This window comes from Crinia signifera, chromosome 12 (genome assembly GCF_055691185.1).
Source record: "Crinia signifera chromosome 12, ASM5569118v1, whole genome shotgun sequence".
NCBI classification, from domain to species: domain Eukaryota; kingdom Metazoa; phylum Chordata; class Amphibia; order Anura; family Myobatrachidae; genus Crinia; species Crinia signifera.
In genome coordinates this window covers 14,845,598-14,862,689 of record NC_139228.1, presented here as the reverse complement: position 1 = coordinate 14,862,689, position 17,092 = coordinate 14,845,598, and the positions used below count along the sequence as shown (strand labels likewise).

The window sequence follows — 17,092 nt, the reverse complement described above, 5'->3', positions numbered from 1 at the left end:
AGATTTGGGCAGGCGCTCCATATAAGGGCAGTGTGTGGATTCTGCAGGGAGCTGGGATGCTCTGGGTGAGAGAGTCAGCAATGATTGGCTTGGGGGCTGGGAGAGGAGAAGGGGGGGGGGGCGCTGTTACTGACAGGGGCTGTCTCCTGCTGCTGCATGCTGCCTTGTTCCCCTCATTCACCTGCTAGGGGGCTTTCTCTACACTCAGAAAAGACCACCAGTCCGCTGGCAGGATGGTACCAGAGAGCACATATAACAGCAAGTGTTCTGTTACACACGGTATATTATAATCTATGATATGTTGTATTAAATCACAGTGTGTGCTCTCAAATCTGGTGCTGTGTGGTAACTCGCTGCACCCCAATACTAATGCTGCCCCTATCCATGTCTGTAGGTATCACATATTGGGTGGGGCACCCCCAATTATGTTGACATGGGGTTAGGTTGACAGGGTCATTTGGTCAACATGGGGAAGGTAGACAGTCAAAATGTCGACATGTGGTTTTTCCCTTCTTTTTTATTTTTTGAGCCGACATGTGCCGACAGGCGGTATTTCATGCCATACCATCCACTAGGGCGTGGTGGGGGAATACAAGCATAGCGAGGCACCATACCCAAAGCATGGCGAGCGCAGCTTTTCTAGTGTCCATGCCGACTGTGTCAACATTTCGGGCCAAAAAAATGAAAAAAAAAAACCCATGTTGACCTTGTGTCTGTCACCTTCCCCATGTCGACCTAATGACCCTGTTGATCTAGCCCCATGCCGACCTTCAATCATGTCGACATAGTGGTGTTAACCTAATAATTATCGACCTAGTTGCTGTCTATCCAATGAGCCGTACCCTTCAGAACGAGGTAGATACAAATCGACAGGTTCTGGGTTGGAATGTCACAAGGAGGTGACTGCAGATGGCATCTGGTCAGCTACCCGGCTGCTACCTGGTATTGTACAACTGGTGCCCTCATTGAACTGTTTTGACGAGCATTCCACCAGTCTCGGTAATTCTTCTCATATGTACCCGCGTCAATGACATAACAAGGAATGAGATGACCAGTTCTCCTTATATGAATTGGAGTACATTTAGGAATGCCTTATCCTGTTGAGGGAAGTAAAATTCCCCTTGAAGCGCTGGCGGAGGGGATCACTAACTTTTTTGGTTGCTGTTATGTGTGTTTGGGATATAGAGGATTATCCCCAGAGTGTCTTCTCCCAGCGGAACATTTAACGCACTGTGATTATCCAATTCCTTACTATGTGGTCTAGAAAATGAGTTATATATGGTGTGGTTTGTAGGAAATGATGTATCAGACACAATTACATATTATCAGTGCTGTTTTGTTAGGGAGGGATTTATCAAAGTTTGGAGAGAGATAAAATTGTAAATGATAAAGCATCAATCAATCAATCAATCAATCAGATCCGGTCATTTTTCAAACACAGCCTGTAACATGTAAATTAGTAGCTGATTGGTTAGTACTTTATTTCCTTGTTTTGTTCTTATAATTTATTATATTATTATTATATTATTATTATCATCCTTTATTTAGCACCAACTTATAACATCACATGTAAAGATTTTTATTTTTTTAAATTGTTTTGATATTTAGTGATTCGAAAGTGTAACACAAAAGTCAGACAAATACAGTTTGTATTTGCTGTTCTGCTGCGGCTTACTTGTGCTAGTGCTTGTACCATTTACATCTTGAACACAAATCTTACAAACTATGTAAACTATGCATACTGTATATTCCTTTTTGCATCTGACGACACTTTAAAAAAAAATTCGCTTATAAGAATAACAATTTCTAATGAACAAATTTTTTTCTATTTCATCTTTTTGTTTTCCTTGCAGGCATTTTAAGTACACTAAAGTACGGTTATGCTAATCCGAGAGTCACTTAGGTAACAGATAATGGTTACAGAGAAACGGAAACACGAATAAGTGCAATTGTCAAGGATCTATCAGCAATTATTTTATTGATATGCAATTGCAAAGTATTTCTAATCTTTGTCTGATTGAACATAAATAATCACAGAAATACCCTCCTACATTAAAATGTCAAATTTGCATTTTCTTTAAAAAGAAAAATACATTTTTTAAGTTGCTTTTAAGTATATATATATATATATATATATATATACTGTATATATATATATATATATATATATATTAGTCTGAAGGTTGTTACCATTTCCTCCATAAGAAAATCTTCATGAGTATACTGTTAACAGGATCAGTGTCTTATACAGAACTATACTGAAAATGACATAGACACACACACAGTGCAGTAGACAGTGAGCCTGTACAGGACTGTTCAATAATGAAATATAACATTACATATGTTCCGTTGGGGCCTTCATTTCTTGATTCTCCTAAAACGCCGTTATTTTATGATATTCCAGGTACAGTAATAACGATATAAACCCCTTCAGTGCCAACATCACTGTGAGAGAAGTTCAAAATATTTGCTAAAAAGAAATCCCAGCGTCGCTCACATTTGTTATATAAATTCAAATAAATATTTTGTAAAAAAAGATTGCATTTCCTATATAACGGAAACATTACAGGTCATTACGATGAATGAAAATGTTTCCTTGGCAATTTTCACACCTATTTTGACAACTTCACTTGGCACTCAAAGGGTTAAACCTCTATGACTTTTTTTAATAAAAAAAAAACACAACCGGAGGTACACAACACGTTACAATCGGAGGTACAGAACGCGTAAACAAGATAGGACTGAGAACCGGGGTGAAGGGCCCTTACAATGGAAAGTAACACACTATGTACGGATAATCCCTGCCCTTGTTCAGTGGCTATCACCAGGACGGAAACTTTCAATGAATTCTGCACGCATAGTAACTCCTAGGTTGCATCTGATCTGATTTTCCGTGTATCTGCTTCCCTTGTGTAACAGGACAGGCAGGTGCACTGAAACCCTTTGGCATCTGCTGAGCTAAATTGCACTGGTTTGCTGAATTCATCTTTGTGCTACTGTGCAAAGGATCCAGAAAGGGCTACGGACAATATTGTCTGCTAGGTAAATATAACATTATTGGAGCCCTGGAATACATTTCTGGGTAGCACACCGGCGTGACTGGCAGCTGAACTACATAACATAAAAAGGTGGCGATCATACCATCCTGTAGGTTAAGCCAGACACAAATACAAAGAGGTATGCTGCCGGCGGCCTGCAATCTTCTGCATACTAATGAGCAGCGCTAGAAAACAATACTATAACACTTTTGGTTTAATCAGAGCAGTGTGCATTCATAGTGGTTACTGAAAGCGCTTTCAGTTTCCAGCATTTGACAACTGAGAGATTCTTGTATTAAATTCATTTTTATTTTGTGCTCTGCTCCCTCTCTGGCCGAAGAATGAGCTTTCAAAAGATCAACCGGTCGTTTCTGCTTATGCAGTAATATAAGGATGGAAGAGGCATCGATAATCCCAACATTGTCCATCCACCGTCTTAAATCACCCAGGAACACTTATATAGTGTCAAAGATATATTTTTTGCAGCGCTGTTTTGGTGATCTATCTTTGCGTCTTTTTTTTGTAGTTTTTAACATAACATAAATTAGACAGATAATTTTGTGCTTGGATAATATTGAGTTTATTAATGACGCATACATACAGTATGTATGTTTTTTTTCATTTTTACTGGGTTGCTATGTATTCATTACACTGTGGTCATCTATAATGGGGACAGAGTGAATGAGACTATAGTATGTTGTGTGGAATAATGTCCCATCTTCTGTAGATAATGATACTACTAATCAGCTCTGGGGTCTCAATGAAATTGCTCGGTCTAAGACCCCGGTGCCTTTATATGCTCCTCGGTGATGTAAATGAACCTTATAATTTACTACAGAAGGAATGATAATACAGTGAATCAATGCACATCATTGTATGTCTACACTCTGTTCAGTAGAGATGGCAGAGCTGCATGTTTGAACCACATTAGCTTTGCTCAGTTAGCGGAGTTCCAGCTCCAGGCTGGTCTCAAGGCTATGTTATACTTTCAACTTCGGCTCCAGGATGCTCCAGGATCTTCTACTGTGGTGCTTCAGGGGTACTCAATCTGATACTACAAGAACTACTATGGCACTGCAGGATCTTCTAATCTGTTGCTGCAAGAAGTGCTACTCTGGTGGTGCAAGAAGTCCTACTCTGGTGGTGCAAGAAATCCTACTCTGGTGGTGCAAGAAGTCTACTCTGGTGGTACAACCGTACAAGAAGTCCTACTCTGGTGGTGTAAGAAGTCCTACTCTGGTGGTGCAACCGTGCAAGAAGTTTTACTCTGGTGGTGCAAGAAGTCCTACTCTGGTGGTGCAAGAAGTCCTACTCTGGTGGTGCAAGATGTCCTACTCTGGTGGTACAACTGTACAAGAAGTCCTACTCTGGTGGTGTAAGAAGTCCTACTCTGGTGGTGCAAGAAGTCTTACTCTGGTGGTGCAAGAAGTCCTACTCTGGTGGCGCAAGAAGTCCTACTCTGGTGGTGCAAGAAGTCCTAATCTGGTGGCGCAAGAAGTCCTACTCTGGTGGCGCAAGAAGTCCTACTCTGGTGGTGCAAGAAGTCCTAATCTGGTGGCGCAAGAAGTCCTAACCTGGTGGCGCAAGAAGTCCTAATCTGGTGGCGCAAGAAGTCCTACTCTGGTGGTGCAAGAAGTCCTACTCTGGTGGTGCAAGAAGTCCTACTCTGGTGGTGCAAGAAGTCCTACTCTGGCTGCGCATAAACTCTTACTCTGGTGCTACAGGAACTCACAATAGGTATGGGTGATTGGGTCGACCAAATGTAGGTTGACATACATTGGGTCGACACCTTTAGGTCGACAGGCCATAGTTTGACACCTATAAAAAGGTTGGCTTGGCTTAGGTCAACATGGACTTTAGTTCAACAGGGACTTTAGGTCAAGTCGACATGCCAAAGGTTTGCCAATTTTTTTTTGTGTCTATGTTGACTTGCGTCGACATGGACACCATATAAGTGACGCTCGGCACACTATTTTTTTCTCCCGCCATACCCTTGTGGATGGTAGGGTATGAAAAACCACCTTTTTTTTCTCCAAAAAATCCTTTTAAAAACCATGTCAACCTTTTTCATGTTGACCTTTGCCATTTTGACCTAAAGTTCCTATTGACCTATAGTCCATGTTGACTAAAGCCAGGTGTCAACCTATGGCCTGTTGATCTAAGGGTGTCGACCCAATGTATGTTGACCCAAAGACCGTATCCCATCATAATCTGGTATTGCAGTATTTTCCACTGAGGTGCTGCAGGAACTCCTACTCCAGTGTGGAAGGATCTTCTAATCTGTCGCTACAGGAACTCCTACTCTGGTGCGGAAGGATCTTCTAATCTGTCGCTACAGGAACTCCTACTCTGGTGCGGAAGGATCTTCTAATCTGTTGCTACAGGAACTTCTACTCTGGTGCAGAAGGATCTTCTAATCTGTCGCTACAGGAACTCCTAATCTTTTGCGGAAGGATCTTCTAATCTGTCGCTGCAGGAACTCCTACTCAATTGCGGAAGGAACTTCTAATCTGTCGCTGCAGGAACTATTACTCCGATGCGAAAGGATCTTCTAATTTTAGGGCTGCAGGAGCTCCTAATCTGTTGCTGCAGGAACTCCTACTCTGATGCGGAAGGATCTTCTAATCTGGGGCTGGAGGAGCTCCTACTCTGTCTCTGAAGGGACTCCTACTCTAGAACTGCAGAAACTCCTACTCTGGTGCGGAAGGAACTTCTAATCTGTCGCTGCAGGAACTATTACTCCGATGCGAAAGGATCTTCTAATTTTAAGGCTGCAGGAGCTCCTAATCTGTTGCTGCAGGAACTCCTACTCTGATGCGGAAGGATCTTCTAATCTGGGGCTGGAGGAGCTCCTACTCTGTCTCTGAAGGGACTCCTACTCTAGAACTGCAGAAACTCCTACTCTGGTGCGGAAGGAATTTCTAATCTGTCGCTGCAGGAACTCCTACTCCGGTGCGAAAGGATCTTCTAATCTGTCGCTGCAGGAACGCCTACTCTGGTGCAGAAGGATCTTCTAATTTTAGGGCTGCAGGAGCTCCTAATCTGTTGCTGGAGGAACTCCTACTCCGGTGCGGAAGGATCTTCTCATCTGGAGCTAGAGGAACTCCCCCTCTGTCGCTGCAGGGACTCCTACTCTAGAACTGCAGGGACTCCTACTCTAGAACTGTAGGGACTCCTACTCTAGAACTGCAGGGATTCCTACTCTAGAACTGCAGGGACTCCTACTCTAGAACTGTAGGGACTCCTACTCTAGAACTGCAGGGACTCCTACTCTAGAACTGCAGGGACTCCTACTCTAGAACTGCAGGAGCTTCTAATTAGTTTTATTTTGTATTTCTTTTTAAGCCTTTATAAAGCGAGAGGCTACAAAACATGGACTTTGGCCCTGAGCTACAAAGCTCTACAACAGGTCCATCCTTACCAGCTCTGTTCTGCTAGTGATAGCGTAGCCGTAGCAAAAAGCCGAAAAATACAGATTAGCTCCCGTCCAGCATCAGATTTCACAGCACTGGTCATACCACTAAGCCAGTTCTGTAATTAAATTATAGAGAGATATATGTACCAGTAACGTCTAATAATCCTGTGCCATTTCTTAGTGGCCTTGGAAAATGTTCTTCGTTTCCAAACCCAGAAAGAAAAACAAATAGTCAGGATACATGCGGGGGGGGGGGGGGATACATTGTTAGAGCTTTTGTAATGTTATAAACTGTACCGAATTGGTATCCCGATGGCTGACAGACAAATTCTTGGTTAACAGTCAATAGGTCGATGTGCAGAGGGTTGACATTGATAAAAGGTCAGTACAATCAATGGGTCGACATGCCGGTGGGCCACACAATAAATGTCATTTTTCATGATTATTTTTGGGGGTACTTTTGTATATATTCCATCCACGAGAACTGCAATTGTGAATGGTAAAAGTGCGCTCGGCACCTGGCACAAAACATGTGCCATGCCAGGATAACTTTGGCTCAGAGCTATACTGCACCCTACTGCATTAGAGCCAGTGAGTCAATCTCAAAGCCCACGTACCCTTATGCGGCTTCTTCGAGGGGAGAAGTCACATATGATCTCTATTGATCTGCCCGGCAGCTTCCCGGGCATCAGGATCGCATACAATACACCAGGGGTGGCAAAACCGGTCCTCGAGATCTACCAACGGCCCATGTTTTCCAAATGACCTAGCTGTAGTCATTACTAACTGTCACATGACCCAGATCACCTAGCTGGTGCACAACTGTCGTCATTACTAACTGTCACATGACCCAGATCACCTAGCTGGTGCACAACTGTCGTCATTACTAACTGTTACATGACCCAGATCACCTAGCTGGTGCACAACTGTCGTCATTACTAACTGTCACATGACCCAGATCACCTAGCTGGTGCACAACTGTCGTCATTACTAACTGTCACATGACCCAGATCACCTAGCTGGTGCACAACTGTCATCATTACTAACTCACATGACCCAGATCACCTAGCTAATGCACAGCTGTCGTCATTACTAACTGTCACATTGTCAAACCTGCTGCATTCATTCCTACTATAGATCCACAGGTGGCCTGAGACACATGCACTGTTGGTAGATCTTGAGGACAGGTTTGGCAGTACTTTTTGCCCAGATGTACTAAGCCTGGAAAAGTGATAAAATGGATGTGTGATAAACTATCAGCCAATCGTCTCATAACTGTCATTTCTAAATACAGCCTATAGCATGGCAGTTATTAGCCAGTTGGCTGGTGGTTTATCACTCTCCACTTTATCACCTTTACAGGTAAAGCTGGGTACACACCCCTAAATATTTATCTGTCCAATCAGTGTGGTGAGAACAAAAATCTGGAAAGTTATGGGAGTACATAACAATTAACAATTTCCCCCCAAACACTGAAAAATAAAACAGTTCTCATTCAGAAAAATTGGTTAGATCCATGTAATACAGGTATGTCCAAACTATGGCCCTCCAGCTGTTGTAAAACTACAATTCCCATCATGCCATGGCCCAGTTTTGTAATATAACAAATTTAGGCAGACAATTGTTTTTGACCATTTTCCCGAATTTTGGAGCTAATGGTTTATTTTCATTTACACTGCCAGATTATGTTTGTTGCCACTAGACTTATTGGACAGACAAATCTTTAGGTTTGTACCCATCTAGTACTGGCCTAATGTATGATTGCCGTCACCTGTGGTGAACTAGGTCATGGATGAGAAGGGTGTTTCTGCACAGGTGTCAGCAATCATAGAGGGAGGTGCAGGAGCAGAGCATTTTGTACCTCATGGAAAATGGGTCATGCTGGAGAATATGCATTCAGTCAGTCAGTCAGTGAGAGTCAGAGTGAGAGTCAGTCAGAGAATAAAGGAGCAGGCAACAAGAAAGTATTCTACACCTTCCAGACACTGACAAGCACTACACCAGGAAGGAATGAGAAGATATAGAAGTATTTCATTGGTAAGTAACAGGTTGCTAAAGCATCACATAAAAAGTAGCATTCTCAACAAGTTTACTCTGATGCTCTGAAGCAGTTCAGTTACACTAAATCAGGGGGTCCATGTTCTGAAGTTGAACCAACAATATATTCTGCCTTGTATATTTGTACACATCATGTACTGTCCCTGCTTACATGAGGCAGAGTGTGATACAGCTCTGTGTGTGTGATCTGTAGGTGAGCAGAGAGGGGCGGAGTGATACAGCTCTGAGTGATTTGTCCTGTCAGAGGGAGAGAGGTGGAGTTATATACTGCTGAAAGGGGAAACCCACCATTGATGGCCAATGTCCATCCCTACTGTGGTGATTTCTGTCAGTAAAGAAGCTGATCATGTTAACAGCACCCAAGGAAGGATTTCCTGGGGTTCCTCATCACCTTATTTTTCTGGAGAAGGGGAGTTACCCTCAATTATGTTGTGAGGGGAAAATACTTTTTAAAGTGGGACCCCATATATGATGAGGGGAGATTATCCCATGAAAAGGGGACACATACTTAGTTATGGGGCACCACCACACTATGCCTAAAGCAGGGGACTTTGTGCATAGGGATGGATATGCCTACGCACAAAGCCCACCATCAAATAATGGCTAGGCATCCGCCTTTGACTCTTTCGATGCAATTGTCACTGACCATCGCATCAAAAGAATTCGATAGGAAAAAAAATTATATGATTGGCACATGCTCAAAAAAAGCCCTTTTTTGCACATGCGCAAACATCTTCAGCCTGGCCAAGCATGCGCAGAAGCACTGCAGCGTGGCTAGCTGGTGGTTGGGACCATCATAACAACATCAAATGCTTACCATCTGATGGCGGCAAACATCGAAATGCCACCATCAAATGGTAAAACTACTACCATCAAAACAAAAACATCGATGGTAGTGAAACAACGCAATGCATGAGGGACTAGAATTTGGAAAAAGATATATCATTTCAACTCCATCGTCAGCTGTATACAAGCATATGCCACCGATTTATCATTTTGTTTTTGTGATTTTTAAATGATCTTCGAACATAACACTGGATCAGATATGGCAGCGTGCACTGAGCAACTTTTAAATGCTATTTCAGCCAAGTTGATTATTATAGCCGAATTTTACAGAACCCCTATCACAGCTCTGTTAAATTTCCTCATGTTTATTAAAAAAGAAGCTCTGTAGAGAATTGTGAGTTTCTTATTTTAATTAGGACTGGGTTCCACATAAATCCGCATTGCAGCATGCTGACTGGGCCTGATGGAAATGAGGTGTGTGGGGTTTTTGGAAGGCAGATTTGAGATGACACATACAGGAAAGGGTCCTCAGAGCACAAGACTGAAATCTGGCTGCTGCTGCTAGACACACTCATCTGTGGACCCTTTTAAGCTTTGCGGTTGGTCAAAGGGGACTGTAAATAAGCTGTTTCTTATAATTGCTCATAAAATCTTTCACTCGGACTTCCATTATTCACTGCAGGCAGAGCCAAGGGGCCAACCAGTCACATAAATTTGTTTTGGATCCCTTTTAGGTAAAATTCATTACTTTTATCTGGAGTGAAATCCTTCTCTTAAAGGTCAGAGATTCCTCAGGCTTTCCCAGTGATTTATAGTCCAGATAGAGAGACTGGCCAGTCATTATTCATTCCAGCAAATGTGGCTTCTCAGGTGCACCTTCCAACGCTGGTTTGGACCCCTTTTTTAATTCGGAAAGATTTGGGAATTTTTACAGAGAGAAGCAAAGGTTATAATGTTGGGGGCATTTTATATGTTAGTTTTGCTGTAGAGATATAAATAGAACGTGGTATTTGTGGTTGGACGGAGAGGAGAGCTGGTACTACGTGAGTTTTCCAGATTTTTTGGTGTCAATGTCAACACATAAGTAAGTGGACCCTCATTAATGTAGCATGTTGCCTCGCATGTCGGACATGATGGTGACCGGCCACCCGGCAATCTACACGGTCGGCCCTTTCACAAAATGCTGCAATTTATTTGCTTTGCTGTAGCATTACTACCACAGCGCTGAGGTCATGTGTTCAATTCCCATCATGGCCGTAACTGTGTGGAGTTTGTATATTCTCCCCGTGTTTGCGTGGGTTTCCTCGGTGTACTCCGGTTTCCTCCCACAATCCAAAAATATGCTGGAAGGCTAATTGGCTGATAATTGTTCAGTTAAATTTCATAAACCAAACCACTTTAACCAATTTATCTGAATTACTTGTCTTTGTTTTCCAGCATTTGGGAGGAAATGGTTGCCTCATATGCTCCCATATGGGTGTGGGTTGTTAAGTATACAACAACTAGGTCGACAATCATCGAGTCGACATGGGTCTAGGTTGACAGGAAATTAGGTCGACACAAGCATTAGGTCAACATGGGCAAGATCGACAGTCAAAAGGCAGACATGGTTTTTTAAAATGTTTTTTTGACCCGAATGTCAACACAGTCGACATGGACACAGTTTGAAGTGCACCGCTTTGCTGGCAATGCTTCAGGCTCAGTGCCTCGCCATGCTTCGGGCACACTATTTTATTCTCCCACCACGCCCTAGTCGATGGTAGGGCATCAAATACCACCTGTCAGCACATGTCGGCCTAATGCTTGTGTCAACCTAATGACCTGTCGACCGTCCTAGACACATGTTGACCTAGACACATGTTGACCTTGTTGCCTGTCCACCTAGTGGTGTTATCGACCTAGTTGCTGTGTAGACCTAATGACCGTATCCCCTCCCATATATTGCCAGATTTTTGCTCCCACCAGATAGATTGGACAGATAAATCTGTAGGTGTGTACCCAGAATAACCTGGAAAACAGGTCTGTGAATAATGATTACACCTGTGCAGCTGCTGGATCACCTAGGGCTGGGGTAGCCAACCCTAGTCCTCGAGAGCTACCAACAGTGCATGTTTTGCAGGTCTCCTCACAGAGGGGTAGATTTATTAAGCTCAGTGAAGTGATAAGTTGTCTTGTTTTTATCACTGGCCAATCAGCTCCTACCTGTGAAGTTACAGGCTTGATTTGAAATATGACAGGTAGGAGCTGATTGGCCAGTGATAAAAACCAGACAGTTTATCACTTCACCGAGCTTAATAAATCTGCCCCAGAATCACAAGTGAGCTAATTAGCTCCATCTGTGTATCTTTTAAAATGTGTCAGTGATTAATGAGTGCAGCTGTGCAGCAGCTAGGTTGTCTGGAAAATGTGCACTGTTGGTAGCTCTCGAGGGCTAGGGTTGGCTACCACTGACCTAGGGCATGTGTCAGTGAATATGAGTGCACCTGTGCAGCTGCTGGGTAAGCTAAAAAATGTGAACTGTCGGGGGTACTTGAGGACCAAGATTGGGAACCACTGCTCCAGATCGTGAGCTGCAATGAGCAATACCCTCTGAACCAGGGGTAGCCAACTCCAGTCCACAAGAGCTACCAACAGGTCACATTTTCCAGACAACCCAGCAGCTGCACAGGTGCACTCATTACTCACTGACACATTTTAAAAGATCCCCAGGTGGAGCTAATTACTCCACTTGTGATTCTGTGAGGAGACCTGGAAAACATTAACTGTTAGTAGCTCTCGAGGACTGGAGTTGGCTGCCCCAGCTCTGAACCTTATGTCATACTTGCCTACCTGACCCTCTCCTTGAGGCAGAACATGCTCTGTTCCTGGACTTCCCTGGTAATGTATGATTGCCATCACCTGTGGTGACACCTTTCTTATCAATTACCTAGATCCCCACAGGTGATGGCAATCATACATTACCAGGGAAGTCCAGGAATGTTCTCCCTCATGGAGAGGGCCAGGTAGGTAAGTATGCTTTTGGTCCCACTGTATGCAGGGGCGAATTTAGGGGTCAGGCCGCCCCTAGGCACAACATTTTTGTGTCCCCCTCCCCCTATTTTAATGTAATCATATGTATATACATTGTTATTTATATATTTCATACAAATGTAACTGTAGCCCACCTTAATATTTTGTTAAGCACTCTGGACTGCTCACTGTACGGAGGGAGGCACTTATTAGTACAGTGATTAGCACAGTGTCTCCGTCAGTCTCTCTCCGGCTCACGCACTGTGACTGACTGAGCGCAGGGAGGATCTGAGCGCCGCTCAGCTGCTGGATACACAGCAGCCAATAGACTGTGTGTGTAGAGTAGCCAATGGGCGGGAGCCGGCAGCAGTGAGTCTGAGCCATTTCCGGACGCGCAGGGGGACCGTCGGACCCAGCCACTAAGCGGTGACGTAATGTGCATGGCAGAGTGGGTGGGCAGTGGCGGGTGACGAGCGGCGCTGCCACCGACATATGATAATTCATGTCTGCAGCGGCGGCGCTCGTCACTCGCCGCTGCCCACCCGCTGTGCCATTTAACAGAATGTCAGCCTGCCTGCTGCCCTTAATTGGTTGGTGCCTCACGGGCCTAGGCACAAATCCGGCCCTGACTGTATGGCTGTACCTCCTCTGACAATGTACATGCAGCTTTACTGGACACGCATCTCTTTCCATGTGACTTATATAGTAATGGTACTTTTCTTCATATCTACATGCAAAAAAATTCTTGAAGATGGTTTTGATTGGCAGAATGGAAAAGCATATGTGCCGACGAGATCCGTAGTGCACGTGTAGGGTCACTGACTGTCCTGAAAGGGGTAGGCGCCGCTTTTATTACCATTGACATCCAGGTGTTTGGACTGACACGTGAATGAACATTTGTCCCTGCATGTGCTACCTGTGCGCAGACAGTGTAAGTTCATATGAGGTTAATTCACTTGTATAACACGGTTCCACCTGGGAAAATAATGAATTGATTGACTGATTGGTTGCCATTCATGGTGGTATGTACTAATGATCCTACCATATTATTTTTGTATTCTATTTTTATCGGTATCTGGATGATGGGTCGACAGTGTCTACTAGTCAATAGGTCGATGTTGCATTACGTTGACAGGTACAAAAAGTTAAGATATGATCAGGAAATAAAAAAATGGGTCTCAACCATTTCCGTGACCTTTTGACCTGCCGCCTTTTGTACCCGTTGACCTTTTGACCTCTCACCTGTTTTATCCGTTGACCTTTAGGACCTGTCGCATGTCGAACATTGGATATTGCCCTATTTACTGACAACCTAAATACAGTAAATAGGCGAACACTCATTTTTACTTCAGTTTGAAACTATTCTTACACTAATTTTAATTAGAATTAGATAGAAAATCTTATTTTTGGCTATTTACCAAATGCGGGTTTATAGAAGTTTTAGTCATTATCTACTAGAAGGCGCTATATACACAGTACGTAGAATCTGATTGGTTGCTATGGGCAACCATTTCTATAAACCTGTGTCGTTGGAGGATAAGGAGCACCAGGGTACTTGTGGTTTTTTGGCGCTGTGAGTCATCTTCAGCTGGTGGGGGACCGTCTCATCCGGATAGGGAGACAACCCAGGCCACCACAAGCCCCAGGCGCTGTCCTTGTATTTTTTTATCTTGTATTTTTTATGCTGTGGAAAATAAATCGTTTTGTGGATTTACCATTGGAGTGAGCGAGTTCTGTGAGGGGAGCGATCAAGCAAAAAGATACCTTTCTGGGAACATAGGGCACTGACCCATGGTGAGTTCACTTCCTATTGGCTATCTGTTGATGATCCCTGTCTTGGTTTGCACCTACCTACATATTGTGAATAGAAGAAAAGAAACTGCTACGTCAGGGTTGCCGACTTTCGAAAAATCCTCTCTGGGAAAAGACCGGAGAGGAATCTTGCATTACGAGTTTTGGGGGTGGGGCTTAACTGTGACGTCATTAAGCCCCGCCCCCATTACAGCAAATAGCCGAAATAACTGATATCCATGGAGGGGGCGGGGCTAAAACGACACGATTGTGCCATTTTAGCTCCGCCCCCTCCCCTGAGACCCGCGGATTGCGGCATATAAATGCCGCGATCGGGGGGCTCAGTGGGGGTCCCCCTGATTCCCGGGAGGGTTGCCCACCATTCCGGGGGCCGGGTGGAAGGACCCAGGGGCGTAACTAGGACTTGGTGGGCCCCATAGCAAAATTTTGAAGGGGCCCCCCTTCTACAGGGAGCGGAGGTACACAGGTATAGTGCGGGTATAGGGTGACACATGCACAGGTTGATTGGGGGTACAAGGCATCACAAAACATAGGGATAGGAGGGTACATGGTGTCACACACACACGGGTAGGGGGTGTACAGTGTCACATACAGTGAGGAGGGGGTTATAGGGTGTCACACACACACGGGGAAGGGGGTGCACAGTGTCACATACAGTGAGGAGGAGGTTATAGGGTGTAACACACACATGGATAGGGGGTGTACAGTGTCACACAAGGTGGGGACAGCGGGGAAGCACAGGGTGTCACACAAAAGGGAAGGGGTTACACAGCTGGGAGGTGGTTTCTGGGTGTCACACACACACACACACACACACACACAAATGAGGTAGCAGTTGTACACCTATAGTCATTTGGCAGACCACCAGCACGCTTACAGTAGTAGGGGCAGTCAGCTATTACTTGTGGGGAAAGTTCACACACAGGAAGCCCCTCTATCCTAACTCAGATAAAATCAAGGTGCTAATGTATGTCCAGATTATAAACATTTAAAAATCCTATTAGTGTCAGTGACATGAACACACTGCTTGCTTCACTTGGATTCAGAGAGATTAATTGAGTGAAGGTGTAGACTAGAGAGAAGGAAGAACTAGGAAGGGAGTTGAGAGAAAGTTACCTTACAACAGCAGCCCTGAGCAAGTCAGCCAGAGAGGTCTCTGATGGGGGCGGGGCCTTCCCGGCATTAAGCCCCGCCCCCTAAATGTCCGCAAATTGCGTCTCGGACAGAAGCCCGAAGCGAGGCCTGCCACCTGACAGTGACAGGCTAGTGAAAACTTTGTGGGGGTCGGGGTAGGGCGCCGCTGCTAGATCCTCCGCGGCTGCTGCTGCTTACAGTAGCCGGGAGGTGCTGGCTCTGCTCCGGCAGGGAGGGCCAAGTGTTAAGCTTTGAGGGCAGACTACAGTGTGTGCAGGGGGAGCTGCGGGCCCTGGAAACAGCTCGGGCCCCATAGCAGCTGCACCCCCTGCACCCACGGTAGTTACGCCACTGGAAGGACCCGATTTTCAGGAGACTCCCGCAAATTCCGGGAGGGTCGGCAACCCTGTGCTACGTGCACATAGGGCACTTCCCCAAGGTCAGTTCTATTTACTATATTAGGAACGACCAGACTGAGGGAGTGCGCACACGGGAAGATCCTAAGCCTAGGACCAGGCCTGGTATCTTAGCCGCGTTAAGGAGAGGGGAACTCAGCGCCCAAAAGATCACCATTTGTTGTACTGTATTGTTGTGTGAGATTCTGGGAAGTCTCAGGTGTATCTGGGGCTGCAGCCTTCCAGGCGCAGTCATTACTTTCTAAAATATCTTTTCCATTTCTCTAAACCTGTAATTTAGTAAATGTACCCTTTGTATACCAGGTTATATTGTGAAAAGTGGTTCTGGGGCCAGATGTACTAAGTGATCAAATGGAGAGTGATAAACCACCAGCCAATCAGCTCCTAACTGTCATGCCACAGGCCGTGTTTGAAAAACTATAGGTAGGTGCTGATTGATTGGAGAATTATCTCTCCATTTCATCACTTTTCAAGGCTAAGTACAACTCGCCCCTGGTCAGCAATCATAATTTAGCACAGAATACAGGTGTGCACTTTAGAAAACAATGATTTTTCATTTGCAGGCTTCTCTGCGCTATTTGGGAACGGTCTACTTGTTATGTTTGAGCCCGCCCTAAGACTTCAATTGGCTAGTTTCACATTAGAGCGCAGAGCATGCGTAACCTAGTGAAATTGCTTATGCTGATTCCCAGGCACTGCAAGGCGCCCTATGCGTTCAGCGCTGGTGATCCCTCGGTCCAGCATATATATTACATGCATGACACCCGTGATGCGGGTGTTTTAAGTGTGGCGATGCGGGGCAGGCAGCATAGCGCAGGGACGTTATTTAATAGTAGGAGCCTGCCTCCTACCTTATTTATTAAACTGATTTGTCCATGTCATCTGCTGATATGTACCCTGTACTTGTCCTCTGTTGTGTTCAACTGTACGTCACGGTTCCCTGTTTTGCTTATTCACTTATGTACTCTGGAATTGGGCACTGCAGATCCCTTTTGGAATTTTAGTGGTTTATTGCATTTAATACGACTTTTAGTCCCTTTTGACCCACTTTGCCTCATCTTTAATGATCTTTTTAATCCCTCTACAACTTGTTGGTCCCAATGAATTGGTAAGACGTTTGGGTAATGCGGGCCAGTGTGTGACCGCAGCCATTGCTGTTTCCATGGGCTTGCACACCTGGGTTTGGAGGCTGCGGTAACCTGTGCCCTTTCCACCCAGACGCAGCGCTCCCTGTAGCTGGGATTTTTAATCCCTTCTTATGAACGGAAAGAAAAACACAGCTGCAGAATTAGGCTGATATGCTCGGCTGGTGAATCTCTCATTCCGTCATGCAGCTCAAACACCGCTCCTGCTTCGTTCACAGCCAGAAGAGAGTGGTTTGGACAGGACAAAAAGAAATCCGAGTTCAGGGGTCATGTGTTGCT

The 17,092-nt window shown here is 44.7% G+C and overlaps 1 long non-coding RNA gene across 1 annotated transcript in view; it reads left to right on the top strand.

Moving 5' to 3' along the window:
• Nucleotides 1-191: 191 nt before the first annotated feature.
• Nucleotides 192-17,092, top strand: part of LOC146050016 (uncharacterized) — a 49,821-nt gene continuing 32,920 nt past the window's right edge. Inside the window, exon 1 of the long non-coding RNA XR_014466252.1 lies at nt 192-279. This is a non-coding gene — a long non-coding RNA (uncharacterized LOC146050016). The remainder of the gene's footprint in view (nt 280-17,092) is intronic.